Source organism: Brachyistius frenatus, unplaced genomic scaffold (genome assembly GCF_029030835.1).
Source record: "Brachyistius frenatus isolate BFR_SWC_R1_liver_20210118 unplaced genomic scaffold, ASM2903083v1 Contig_73, whole genome shotgun sequence".
Taxonomy (NCBI): Eukaryota; Metazoa; Chordata; class Actinopteri; family Embiotocidae; genus Brachyistius; species Brachyistius frenatus.
This window is the reverse complement of record NW_027210672.1, coordinates 1,338,397-1,352,607: the sequence shown is the minus strand read 5'-3', so window position 1 is coordinate 1,352,607 and position 14,211 is coordinate 1,338,397. Positions and strand designations below refer to the sequence as shown.

The 14,211-nt window shown below is 41.9% G+C and overlaps 1 protein-coding gene and 1 long non-coding RNA gene across 2 annotated transcripts in view; one reads left to right on the top strand and one right to left on the bottom strand.

The window, feature by feature from the left end:
* The window catches only part of LOC138626427 (uncharacterized), a 246,553-nt gene that overhangs the window by 62,025 nt on the left and 170,317 nt on the right, over window positions 1-14,211 (bottom strand). The gene's annotated exons all lie outside the window — the stretch shown is intronic.
* Window positions 1-14,211, top strand: part of htr2cl1 (5-hydroxytryptamine (serotonin) receptor 2C, G protein-coupled-like 1) — a 164,424-nt gene that overhangs the window by 28,404 nt on the left and 121,809 nt on the right. The window contains exon 2 of the mRNA XM_069708053.1: window positions 8,707-8,795. The gene's annotated coding sequence lies outside the window, so the exon portion shown is untranslated. The remainder of the gene's footprint in view (window positions 1-8,706; window positions 8,796-14,211) is intronic.

The following is a 14,211-nucleotide window of genomic DNA, read 5'->3' as shown; positions in this document are numbered from 1 at the left end:
ACAACAACCTGCCAGGAAAAGCACAGACGAAGAACACTGCGAGCACAATTCAAATGGAAAATAAATCAAATTGGACTGAAAACAGCTGTTAGACCCTCGTGGATACACACACTGCATTTAAACATTGAATGTAAACCTACGTTGTTGTTGTTGTTGTTTTTTAAGGAAATGAAATCGAAAAACAGGAAGAGACGGACTCGGAGACAATGTGACCACTGACATGACACAGAACACTCTCTCTTATTATTCAGACTTGAAAAGGTGTCCAATTATGATGAGTTGTGATAAAGAGCTCCCCATCTGACGTTCTGTCTGAACCTTTCGGCCCAAAGGAGATTTTGCGATACGGCACTTTATAATTCGCCCTAAAAATCTGCTTCGAGCTGCGTCAAGGGTTTGCAGATTCAGAACTTGAGGGAATCTTCGAGACAGCTACTTGATTTAATTGAGACCGCGAGGTGACGCAGTATCCCTCATAAAAAGCTCAATTGTTTGTAGAATGAACGGTAGTTTTCCAGTGAATTTGAACTCCTGACGGAAATACTTCGTATGTTTGTCTGGAACTGAGTGTTAAACCTTGACCGACGTTGTTGAAGGACCATTTGATGAGGTGATACACCCAATAGATCTATATTCTACAGCAGCTGCCCGATCCCTCGTCAGCCAGAAACTGTCACTTCTTTCCAGGAGCCGATGCTAAACACGTTGCCATTTTCCAGGATTTCTTTTCCCCTTCAATCCTCCCTAGAGTTGTTGCTTCTGCCTGAAACCACACATCGAGATGTCAAAGACAGCTCGTATACAATGGTGCAGCTCATAAACCAGACCGCCGTTACTCTCGGCCGTAATAAAGCTTGTCAGGAATTCCCGAGCCCGTAAGTCACCTGCGAGTCGGGATAATTGGCAGCGCACCGGCGCGCGTCATTCGTTAATGACCCTTCGTCGTCGCAGACTCTTGACGTCACTTCAGGGAAATAGATGTACGTCTGGCGTCGCCTGCCGCGTCTTCGAGTTATCGCCGTAATCCCCCCCCCCCCGACGTACGGTCGAACCTGGTACCCGTCTCCTCACAGCCCCCGGCGTAGAAGACCCATTACATTATTAATCAGCCCCTACTCACTCCTCAAAGCGTGTGTGTTACAGCTTTCACTGTCGCGCTCTCTGTGAGCCGCTGCCGGTATGACACATTTATGTCCCGGGTCTGAGTGTGCTGGATGTCTTGAGATGGCCCGCGATCAGCAGGCGGTACATTTTTTTGCCTGCTTTCTGAGTAGACGTGCGTGTCTGCTTTTAGTTTGTGTGGGTTTTTGTTTTTTGGTTGTTGTTTTTTTAAATCTGGGTGAGATACGGTGGAAGTTGAAAGCTTTATTTTGTTTCTTTCCTGCGGTTCATGTCGATGTCGCCAGATGACACAACGATCACGTTTTCCTAGTCACAGCTCAACCTCCCTCGCTGCCTCGCCACTGTTTGAGTAAATACAACCTGAGGGAGGTGGACTGCCACTACGTTGTCTTCTTTTGTCTGCCTGGACTCGCGTACTTGAAGTCATTTGTATTGTGCTCGTGCGTGCCGGCGTGCGTGTCGTCCCACTGAGTTTAAAACATCCAATTTCTGGAGAATTGGACCCCGTTGATTTCCAGTTGGGGAAATCGTGCGTTATTTTTCCGAGGATAAACACAGAGCGAGTTTCTTCTCCTGGCGCTGTACATTTGCAGGCAAACCACACGTTTTTACGTTGACGGCGACCCCGATTTAATTTTCTTTTTCCTCTGTGGCCTGTGGTGATTATCGTCTCCGCTGGCAAAACCGTTAGACAATAAAGCGTGATTTGAATTTACAATGCAAACGCGGAGAAGGTCTAAGCCTTCCTGATCAGATCTACTCACAGCGATTTAACCAGCATGGCGGCCAGTCAGCTTTCATATCTTCTTTTCGAATGAAGGTCGTGACCTTCAACCTATACCAGTACAAACAACAGATGGAAGGACCGATAAGCGTGGGCGGACCACCGGGCCGTTTCACTGCTCCATGACCTCAGATGTGCAGATGGATGGATGGGCCGATGGAAATTCAAACATTTCATTTAGCTGAGACGGTAATTCCACCCCTGTCCCTCATTTCTGTCTAAAAATCTGGATTTGATAAAAGTGTCTGGACTGCGGACAACAGGATAAAACAGCAGTGAGTTATGATGGGATAATTTAACAGAAGTTTTTAACCCAGTCTTTGAAAAGCAGATTTTTTTCTTGGGGGGGGGGGGAATGATCGTTATCCTGCTTATTATGTAGCACTGGATATAATGTAGGTGTGTTTGAATGTGTGTACAGGCGCTCGCTTCACTGATTTCTCCGAGCCATTGATTTCCTGTGAAAACAACTCTCACTTTTTCCAGAGTGTTGGCCATTGAAGAGGGCAAAACTTTCAACCCATGAAAGGCTGTATAGCAGCGGAGTTGTGGAGGGAATTTTTAGACACGTCCCGGGCTTTGCTTTCCTCTGTTCAAATAATATTCACTTACTGTACGTGATGTGCTTCGTATGAGAGTGTCTGCCAGATGCTAGACTGGCAGATTATCCTGGATTTCTCTTGAGACTCTTAATTTTCGAGAGAATTCGCATTTCAACTCAACAAAATCGGACGCATGCTGGACGTGGATCACAGTATTGTTTGGTCGTTAGTTGATGGACTCTAGTCTGTCTGACCGATACAATTTAAAGTTGTCATTACAGTTAATCATGGATTTAAGATTATAGTTTTGCTGACATCCTGCTTAATATCGTTGCATGTTAAGCAAGGTTTGCCAGATTGGCATCGGCTGTAGCAGCAGTGATGTTTTCCTGTGTGCTTCCATTAGAATCAAGTTGTTTTCCAGAGATCACGGGTAATTAGGGCTGTCTACTGTCTGCAGAACCCTTTAAAAAAAAATAAAAAAAATTATATACCAAAAGTGGTTAATTTTCCAGGTGCAAATTAGTCTGTCATTAGATACAGTGTCTGATCTGTGACCTGACACTGATCAGAAGAAAGATGTTTAAATTGTTTTATTTCTGAACTTTGCATTTGAGCTGCCTCACAGGAAAAAACAAAAACAAAACACGCACTCAAAGTATCTGTTTGGCCTACGAATATTCCTGCAATACAAAACTAACCTCAAAATAGTGATAATAATAATTCTAAACTTCTGAGCGTTTCTACAATTTTTGTTAAATGTTTTATGTTTTGTAGTGTTAAAAAAACAAATCAACATCACTTGACTTTTAGGGCTATATTGTTATGAGCTAAGCACACAGTCTAAAGTGCATTTTAGTTTCGTCCCAAATTCCCTTTTGCCAGTTTAACGGCAGATAATACGAGCGCAAAGTGAGGTGCATGAACCGTCTGAAGTATCTTCGTTGTCATCTCTTTCCCTTTAAAGGTGAAGTGCTTTTTCCCGATGTTTAGTCCATGAAGTACTGACCATGCCCAAAAATTTCTTAGGAATAAGTGACAGGTCAATCCAGATTACTTAAAACTCTCAATTTGTCTTTAATAAATCCATTTCAACAGGAAACAGACCAAAACTTAAAGGCAAAAATGTCAAATCTTTCCCTTTGTACAGGTTAAATCAACCACACTGAAGGCGAGATAGCACCTTAAAACTCAACTATATTCGGAGTCGGAGTAATGGCCGATATACAGTGAACCTTTAATCAACTACGAAAATGAATAAAGTTAGATTAAACACTGATGGTGCAGAATATGACTTTTAATTAAAGCCCCATATCAGCAACCCGATGTCACCTACTGACTCTGCGATGACAGGATGATACCACCCTGGGAGGGGGGGGGGGGGTCTATGTATTTAATTTCTGCTGCAATAGATTACCAGCTGTTTCTCCATTATAAATTGGATTAGAGAGGCTGCGATCGTGGAAACGTGGTAGTTCTGAAGACGGCCAATCACATTTAAGTCTGGGGTTTTTCTTTTCCCTTTCCTTACTACTTTCTGTGACTCAATGGACAGCTGAGTCACACACTCTTCCTCTCCTCACTTTACAGGTTGCGTTACCTGCAGACAGATCCGAGGGAGTGCTTCCTCCATGTGAAGTGGCGATAGTGGGACGGGTTATGAACCGTCTGAGATGACGCAGCCGTCGAGGCGGTAATGAGAGACTGCGTTTCGAGAGTTCAATTTCCTTTTCAAAGCTCACCAACAAGAAGCATTTGGCCTTTAGACAGTCGAGAACGCTCATTAAAAAGCCCCGCGTCGTGACAGCGGGGAAGGCTAGCGGCGCGGAAAATAAGGCAAGCAAATAAGAAGGGCAAAAGTAAAAACTAAGTTGCCTCTTTATTCTTTATAAATGCCATCTCTCCTCATTTTACCATCAACAATAACTTTGTCGGACTACATTTTCCTTTTGCTCCCAAGGGGCCAGGCTCTTCATTAGGTTCTCGTTCAGCCTTCTCTGACACGCCTGTGTAAATGACCTATACCGCTGCTGTTTTTCAGTACGGCTACCGTGGAGGACATTCATCCACTCATACAAATGTTTCACCAGAAAGTGATTCAGCCGGTGGGCCTCCACGTACACAGAGCTGCGTCCCTTCCCTTCCCTTCCTGTTCAGACCTGGTTTGTTATGTGTTGGAAGGGGCGGCAGTGATAAATCTTATCCGCCCACAAGAAATGACAAGTCAGAATGCAAGCCCCGAATCCCAAATGTCTCCTGAAACTCAAGGCGCAAGCCTCGTCCAGGAAGCAAGCCGTTCACCATTTCACGCTTCTTCTTTTTTTTTTTACCCCTCCCGGCCCCCTTTGATTTTTAAGTCCCACAGACCTGCAAGGTTAATAATTGTGGTGCCTGAGTGTCACGTCATTTGATTTGTGTGTGTTGAAGTTGGAGAAGGTTTACAGAAATGTTCCCCTTGACCACATAGGAAGATGTGCTTTGTTTCTTTACCCGTAGCGGTTTCTCATTAGTTAGTCAGGAAACAGAAACGACCTTCGAAATTTTGACATTTTATATCAAATTTGTTTTGGCCAATATTGAATATTGAATTGATGCCTTAGTTTGCAATTGTTGTTTACCGACATGGTGTTGTGCTCTGCTTACACTGGGGAAGAGTCTCCGTTGTTTATACTTTGGTGAGTTTTGGTGCACAACATATGTCATATGGTGGTCCATTGTGATTGGCTGCTCCGCAAGTTTCAAAATGAACTCAAAGTGTACGCCAGTTAGGATTTAACAAACGGGAACTATCCCAAACGAAGCGCGGCCAGACCGAACCTATTCACGAAATGGAGTTTTTCTGGTTACACCAGGCTAGATTTTATGTCCACATGTTGTACACCCAAATGTAAGTTATTGTGTCCTGCTTCTTCACAGGTGACACTAAAAAAAAAAAAAAAAGGTCACAGAAATCATCTGGACATGTGAATACTGGAAAGCGAATTTGAAATGAGTAAATTCAGTGTGGCACCAACAGTATTCTGAATTTTCTTTTTTTTTTAACTAACACGTGGTTTCTAATGGAATCAATACCACTCTCAACCTTTATCTTCTCTCTTCCGCAGTGTTTCTCTGTCTGCCTCATAAATATGAATTACTCGTACCCTCGCGCCACACTAACTGAAGAAGTGGATGATGCAGTGACAGATAAATTCACGGGTGAATACACCGGTGGAGAATTCCATCTCCAAGTCCCCCTCTCCTTGTCTCTTCTCCGTGTTCCCTTGTGCCCAAACAGTATGACGCCGTGAGCAGGCAGGAGATATATAGGTGGACGTCGATAGCAGCCACACTCCACAGGAAAGTGGATAATGTAAACAAGACGCACTATCTTAGGACGAGGCTGTGTGTGTGTGTCTGTGCAGGGCGAAGACGTCGGTTTAGTGTTGAGGTCGGACGCGCAAGTCTCCATTTCTTGGTGGTTTTTGAATCATTGACCATGAGGCTTGAAATTCTTAATGAGATGTGAGTAAGATAGCCATGAAATTGTTTTTGGCTCGCAAAGGGCCAAGTACTCCTTCTGTGCAAATAAACCCACCGTTAAATGTCAATTACAGCCTTGGGATGTTTTGAACAATCACGAGACTCCGGCTCTATCTCGACGATTCAAGGGCACAGTCTAAATACCTTTTTATTCAACTGCGAATGATCTATGCGCAGAGCAAGGCGCATTCAAAGGGGTTGTATTTAGTCCCATATTTAATCATATATTTGGTTTTAGTGTAAAACCCCTTTAAAAGCCAGTTTCATTTGCACTTGTGGGTTATTTATTTACAATATTTTAGCATCAAGTAGACCCAAAGGGGATTAAAACAATCAAATTTTGACAGTAAATGATTTGAAACCTTTGTAAATCCGTGAGAAACTGCAGCACAAAAATGAACTCAATCTGAATTTCTGCTTAAAAAGACATTTCTATATACAGAGATTTAAAAAAAAAAAAAAAAATTAAATCCAACAAATGAAACATCTCACTGGAAGTAGCCTCATATGCCCTGAAGCAGCCACATGCCTACACACTGCCCTGCCTCATACAGCGAGGGAAAGATTAATACAAAAAAAGAGAGAGTCAGAGAGCAAGTCAGTGAGGTGAGGCTGACGTTTTAACATTGTCCACACGTGACATTTGTGAGTCCCTTTTCACTTTTCAACCTGCCCCTCTTTCGCTCACGCCGCGTTATTTGAACTCGGTGCCGGAGCGAACCGGCTGCACGGTCACACAGGTGATGAGCGATGGTGACAGCTCGCGTCGGGAGGTTTGTTTGGTCAATTAGGTAAGCGATGCATGACGGAGCCTCCCGCCCGCCTCCTCTGACCCGCGCCGGCTCGTCTCCCGTGCACCCGCGGCGCGTTTCGATGCCGCGTACGACGGCGGGTTCTCGCGCAAGACACATTTTCTCAGAAGCACACTTAAAATACTTCACCAGCTGACCCCGAGCTGTCTTCATCCTTTATTTAGGTACAAAGGATAAGGCCTTAAGAAAGTCAGGATTTTTTTTTTCTTTTTGTATTATCTCCTAGCAACAAGCTCATTCAGATGTGTTTACCATGGCAGAATTTTGCAATAGCGTGCAATATTTTTCCAGATGAAAAATATGTTGGGCTTTAAAGAGTGTAGAACAGTTTTCAGCAGCTTCTTCTTTGTAACCACCAAAGCCATCTATGAACAATAGAACGCAATAAAAAAAAACATTTATTCAACGTGTTGCTTTCAAGGTTTTGGACATTTCTCAAATTTTGCTTCTCTCGTCGAATGCAAACTTGTGATCTCTTTTGACCTTCTGGATTCCCAGTTGATACGCTTCGAGTTGCCGTGTGTGGCTTATTTTTCCTTCTTTTGCTGCTCCTTGAAATGTAAAGAGGATTCTTCGATGCTTGACACACAAGTGCGAAATATAATTAAAAAAAAGAAGCCGTTCGTACATTCGGAGCCTTGAAGCTGTAATTTAATGGCAAGGCGGAGGTTTGACCTGAAGAAGACCTTGGTTTCAGTAATAAATGATATCATCAAAGGTACAAGAGAGAGCTTGCCATCTTGTGAGTGTGTATGCGTCATGTCGAAAAAGTCAATTATTTATTTGAACGCGTTAAACCCATAATTCGGTTAACGCGCGGCTCCAAAACTTTAGGAAACATTCAAAGAAACTTTTAGTTGTTACTGTTCACTGTCTGTGTGCCTGTCAAATCCTTTTCAGTCTCTAAAAGAGACATCAAATCAACCTTCGCCTGAAGTGAATTAGAATTTGTTGTTGTCTGATGTTGCATCAGATATCCTCTGTTGACGTGCTGCCAGTGCTTCTCAAACATTAAAGATGGGAGAATTAAGTGTTAAAGGGGGTTGATGAGTTCTCTGCGGGATAAATTCAAACACTCTGCCTCTAGCAGACATACGATTGCTCAATGGAGGAACTGTTTCAACCCAAAGAAGAGTGCAACATATAAGGTATCTGCAATTGGCTATCAATTGTAAGTCACTGATTACAGTCACATGTCGGAAAGGAAGTATAAACCCACCAAATGTTAGTCTTCCTCGTAGCTTTCTGGCTATAACGTTTATTACACCCCATAATTAGAGTGTCGAACTGACCGAACAAACCAATACTTTTGCGACTTTAGTGCCTCGTTATAGGCCATGACGTATTCAAAATCCAAAGAACATGGTCCCTTTGGAGTGCAAATTAATATTGGGTCGAAGCACACCATTTTATTTTTGGCGTATAAAATGTTGGCATTTTTAACTGAAGCAATATCATGAACAAAAACGGTTCATCCTCTGTGGGGCATGAGTGCTCTTGTGCTGCAATCTTTTCAATAAAAGTTGTAATGTTTTTCTTTCGTGGAAAAGTTCAATTGAGCACAAGACGAAAAGTCAGACGTTACCAATATCATTAGGAGTCATCCTGTGAGGATCATAAATATCTACACCAAGTTTCACAACAATTGTGTCCGAATCTTTTCTCCAGACCACAGACCAATTTATCAACCTGTCTGTTTTCAGGCCTCACTAGCAGCAATCCTCTGCAATCCAGTTGTTTTCCACAATCTCTTTCAAAGTTTCGATAACGAGGTGAAAAAACGTGCGTCTCCATTTGTGGGGATAGGCCATTTTTCAACAGGCAGACATGTATGAAAACCGGGTCTCAGCTGAGATATATCATCTTGACACGGGAACATTGTCACTTAATTTTCCATTTTTCTCTTACTTTCATGTGTTTACAGATACAAAGGCAGCCTTCACCAGTACATCAGCAGCTTATGGACTACACATTGACCTCCTGCGATGCAGCTTTTAATCGCCATCTCTTTTGGTAAGTCAAACCTGCTTCTTTTACCACCACTTTAAAATGCTTTTAATGCAACACAAGACAGGATGGGTTTATGCTTGTGCGTAGCTGTGTCCGTATGTGTGTATGTCGGCAAGTGGAAGAGCGCTACAGCGTTGCAGAGATTAATTTGCTTTACTTTCATGTACTGTAACCTTTGTGTGGACTTAAGGACAATACTCTTTATTCTTCTTTTATTCTTATTGAGTTTTTGGTTATCATATTTCCCCCGATCCCTTTGGTGCTGACTTTTGTTTTGACTGAGCTCTGTGCTCTTGCTTTTGTTCCTCGGTTACTTTATTCAGTGGTCTGTTTTTTGATAAGCCTTTATTTCCTCATTTATTCCACTGTGCATATAAAAAAAAGCTTCACTAAAGGCAGTGCAACATCTTATTTTGCAGTTGTTTTTCTTGTTTATTGTGATGCATTTCTTTTTCTATTAACATTTTCTGTAACTGCAACTGTAGACAAACAACTCTGCGATGATAGTGACAAAACTAATGTAACATAACAGACCTTTAAGATCCCCTGACCCTCTTAAAAGAATATATTTTATTGAATCTGGTGATCTTGAGGCTATCGCCTACTGAATAAAGGCGCTTACTGCTTTATCAAAATAAATACCCGAAATATTGAGAGGAAAACCAATTGGATGTATATATATATATAAAAAAAACAAGGTAACATACCCACCGGCCTTCACAGATGAAACCTTTATTTAAGGCATTTGTATGGCGTGGCATCAGGATTGCAATATTACTTTCCCATGTTACAAAAGTCAAAGAGTTAAACAGGGTCCTCGATTAAAGAGAAAACAAAGCATTGCCTGAAAAACGGGTCCTTTTGACCTTTTTGTAGAGCTGCTTTAACCCTTGTGTTGTCCTTGGGTCAAAATGACCTGCAGCTGTGTTCACCCAAGTTCTATTTTATTTCTATATTTTTTGGGATCATTGGTCATTATTATTTAAAGAAACTCTCACAGCCTCCTTGTCACCAATGATCCCAAAAAATATGAAAATAAAATAGAACTTGGTTGAACACAGCTGCGGGTCATTTTGATCCAAGGACAACACGAGGGTTAATGCTCTATGATTATGGATTTACAGATGTCAAAGTAGGACATGCATATTAATACTGAAAAATTCAATTCAAACAATTTAAAGAAAAATGACTAAAAGGATTATGTAACTGATTAGGATCAGAGATCCTGATCAAGGAGGCTGGCTGACTTTTATGTGGCAAAGATGAAACGCAGACGAGGTGATAATGCCTCAGTCGGACCAGGTTCTGAAGAGGACCTTGTGGTGGTATCCCAGCAGGTGGACTAATATATGAGAACGCAGGCTTCGTATTGGAACTCCTCGGGCTCCCACGAACCTCCATCTCTGTGTCTGTCTACCAACCTCTCTTTTTATCCGGCCTTTTTTCTGTGTACTCTCCCCCCTCAGCCCTTCTGCTCTGCCGATGGATGAGCTCCTAATAAGGTGCCATGGAAGAAAAGGGCTCTGCCTCCTGCCAACTATCCTCATAAAACATGGAGTTAAAAAGAAAATCAGAAAAGTTTCTGTTTCTTTGAAGGTTGTGAAGTGACTCTTGGTTGAACTACATTAGCGCGGCTTACTTAAATTGATGGAACGCTGAATGACAGGAAAGACAAAACTCTTGATGTGTCTGTACTATTACAAGTGGCCGTTATGAAGCCTCTTGTTCAGATTTTGACTCGCTTTGATCGGAAGCCCCAAGATATTACATCCCGCCCACAGATAGCCGTAAATTGACTCGGCCACAGGCCTTTCAATCAAACTGACACCCCAAAAACACGGCGCTTTGAAGCTTATTTTTTCAATTAATGAGTGGATTATTTTCAGATGGACGGCCAGAAAATGAATAAGAAGGAGAAACTTTAGCAAAACCGAGATAACTTGTATAGAAATGTTATTGACTAGTTGAATGAGAGTCTATAGGGCCGGAGGCTTTTTGGAGCCAATCTCTAGTGGCACTCAGTGGTATTGCAGTTTAAGGCACTTCTGCATTAACCTCATTTTTCAGACCCGGAAGCTACGTCCAGTTTTACATTACATTACCTGTAATGCCGAAACCCAAGGATGTTTCTGTTTGGCCTTTTTAAACTCTCACCCTGCTGTTCCAAATCATTTGCTTTCTGGTGGTTTTTATTGGAGGTTTTGAGCTAAGTATTTAGTCCTCATCTGAAATTTTAAAACATGTAATAGGATCTAAAAAAAAAATCCCCTTAAGAAGGTGAATGACATCTTCATGCATCTTCTCTGTGTCAACTAGTGCATCTATGAATCAATTTAACTTGTAGTGTGTGTGTGTGTGTGTGTGTGTGTGTGTGTGTGTGTGTGTGTGTGTGTGTGTGTGTGTGTGTGTGTGTGTGTGAAGGCATCAAGAATGACAACCAACCAGTTGGTTGGTTTGGCAAATTTACCTGTATTGGACTTCCCATCCAATCGATCGCTGACCCACTTCCCAAAAACTGTCAACTGTCAGAGAGGGTTGAAAGCTTTGATTCCCGGCTCCTCCTGTCCATGTGTTGTAGAGTTCTTGACCAAAACAATGAGGTCCAAGTTTCTCCCAGTAGGCCGGCTTAGAAAAGGTAACCAGTTCCACCACCACTGTGTGTCTGTGAATAGGGTGAAGGAATGGTTAATTGGAAAGTGCTTTGTCTGCCAAGGTAGAAAGCTTTCTATAAGTGCAGTCCATTTACTTACTGCACTGAGACAGTCCCAGGTGAGTATAATTGTATGCTTATATCCCACTATAAAAAAAAATGACCTGTGTTTTGCTGTATGTCCATTCATGGCCAAACTATAATACTCATTGCATTCATCCCACCTTTAATCGTAGGCTTTACCTGTCACGTCATATAAATGACATTTCAGCGGGACTTTCACCACCAAAACAAAAGTTTTTTTTCAATTCAATTCAATTCAATTTTATCTATATATTGCCAAATCACAACACAGGCTATCTCATGGCACTTAACACATTAAAGTCCTTACATTGGAACTGTACAACATTAAACAGAGAAACCCAACAATTCAACAATTGTTGCCGCATAAGTGGTAAAAGTTGCAAATTGCTAAATAATTACTACTGCCAATACTCACCTTGTGTCGTGTCAAAGACATAACGGGAAACACCAAGACAGAAGGTGGGAAAGGTCGTTCGGGGACCGTGGGGAAATTAAACTGATCAGAGACATGGGCTTGAAAGCGTCTCACTTCTAATCAAGACATTCCTGATCATAAACAGGTCCCTGATAAGCAGTCATCATTGGAAAATGTTCAGCAGGTTAAAGTGACCTGGAGGCATTGATCTGTTTAGAAAAGAAAAATGATTCTGTTTTTCTCCTCTGTCAGACTGTGCAAAGCTGACACGTGGATCAAAAAGTAGAGCAAAAGTCATGGTAATTTAATACCCAGCAGTAAAAGAACAGACTGGATGAAGGAAGGTTTTCTAACTAATTGTAACTACACATTAGAATAAGCTTTTTGTTGGAATTTAACATTTACTTTTTAAATTTTCATCAGCTGAGATCTACCACAGGTAAATATTTCAGACAGTCTCATTCCAGTTTAGTGGTAATTAAACCAACTCTGCAGCCAACTTTGTGAATAAATCTTCATTTATACAGGAGCAGCTAACGAAGTGCAGATTAGAGTTTTAGTTATGCAAACGTTTCTCGAGGGCAGAGCTGTTACGGAGACAAACATGTTCTCTGACTGAGGGAAACGTTAATGGGACAAGCAGAAGAAGTGCAAGTTATATGGCTGAAGAAGGTTAGTCTGATGCCCATCGATAAGGAAAACACAGCGAGGGGAAGAATCTGTGACGCTGAGCCCGCTCAAAACAAAGGAAAACGCAGTTTCCTACAGGGTTACCAGTGGTAGGTGGCTCACCATCAACACAAGCTGCATAGCTTGCTGTACCGTGTGATAAATGCCTCGATCATGAGCAATTACCAAATAATTCCATCGAGTTTTCCAGTTCAGCAATTTATGCCTGGGGAAAACAATTGTTTTGGACATGCTGAATATTACCAACCAACCCTATTTCACTGTCTCGGGACCGTACACTGCATATCAGAGTGGATGTAGCTTTTGGGTCTTAAATATGAGGCCAATGCTGAAGTGCCTTTCAGTGCAATACCACCGAGGTGCCATTTGAGGCTGGCTCCTAAAAGCCTTCTGTGTCATAGATTCCCATTCAACTTCTATCATGAAATACAAAATAAATATATCTTTTCCACAAGTTATTTTGGTGTTAGTAGCCAAAGTCGCTCCTTCTTAGTAGTTTTCTGGTAGTCCGTCTGAAAATAATCTGTCATTAAAAAGAGGCCTCAAAAAGCTGTGTTTCTGGGGGGGACGTGTCTGTTTTGATTGACAGGCTTGTGGTGCAGTCAGGTTACGGCTATCGGTGGGCGGGACGTAGCACCCCACTGTGCTGGTAAACTGGCCTCACTGAAATGTGAGGGTGCTGCATTTTTTTTCATGCAGAGCAATGAACAAAGCCTCAGGACCATTGCTAAACACTGCAGGCACATTGTGGTCTGACTCGACAGCATCCTTTACCTCACCAGTGTCACTGATCCCTTTGTCTCTAATCTCATCACGTACTTTTTGATAATAACGTTTCTCTGAAGCGCTGTTCTGGATGAAGGATTTCTGGGTATCGAAGGTGCAAAAGACTTAAGCTCTATTAGTATAATTTGAAGCCATCATTGTGAAGTGTCAGAGAAATCCTTATATAATTAATTTATCCGCTCATACTTCAGATAGTACTACGGACAAGTCTCTTCGGTCCACAATATATTACAAGTTATGTATGACAGAATTTCATCTCAACAGCTTTACTCTCTTTACCTTTGGCAGCAATAACGTATTGATTTTTCAGAATAAAGTAACGCTTGAAAATGGAGAATTCAACGGTATTTTATATGAAATTGGACTTCAAGAGTGTTAAGGTCTCTCGCTGTTTAGTTCATGAATAAGGTTTGCAGTCCACTGTATAGAATCTGATTCACATACTGCTATTGTGCACCATATTAACCGCTTCGTGTTAAAGTGATTAGGTCGTAAGAACGTCGTTGCTTGGCAACGTGGTCAGCCTCCAGAAGCCGCAGAGGCTTCATCCGGGGTAACGTAATGCAGGAAATGCAAAGTCACAGAGGGAAAAGATGAGGTCGTGGGGAAGATCAACATTTTCCCCAGATGTAGACTATTATCAAAGTTATGAAGACAAACTTTACAGGGCTAAAATTACAATATATTAGCTTAACATCCAACCAAAAAGGGAACTTCCATGCCCTCTGCCAATTTCTGTAAACGTCAGCAAAACACGTCACAACTCGCAAACTCGAGGTTTACAGAAGATTTCG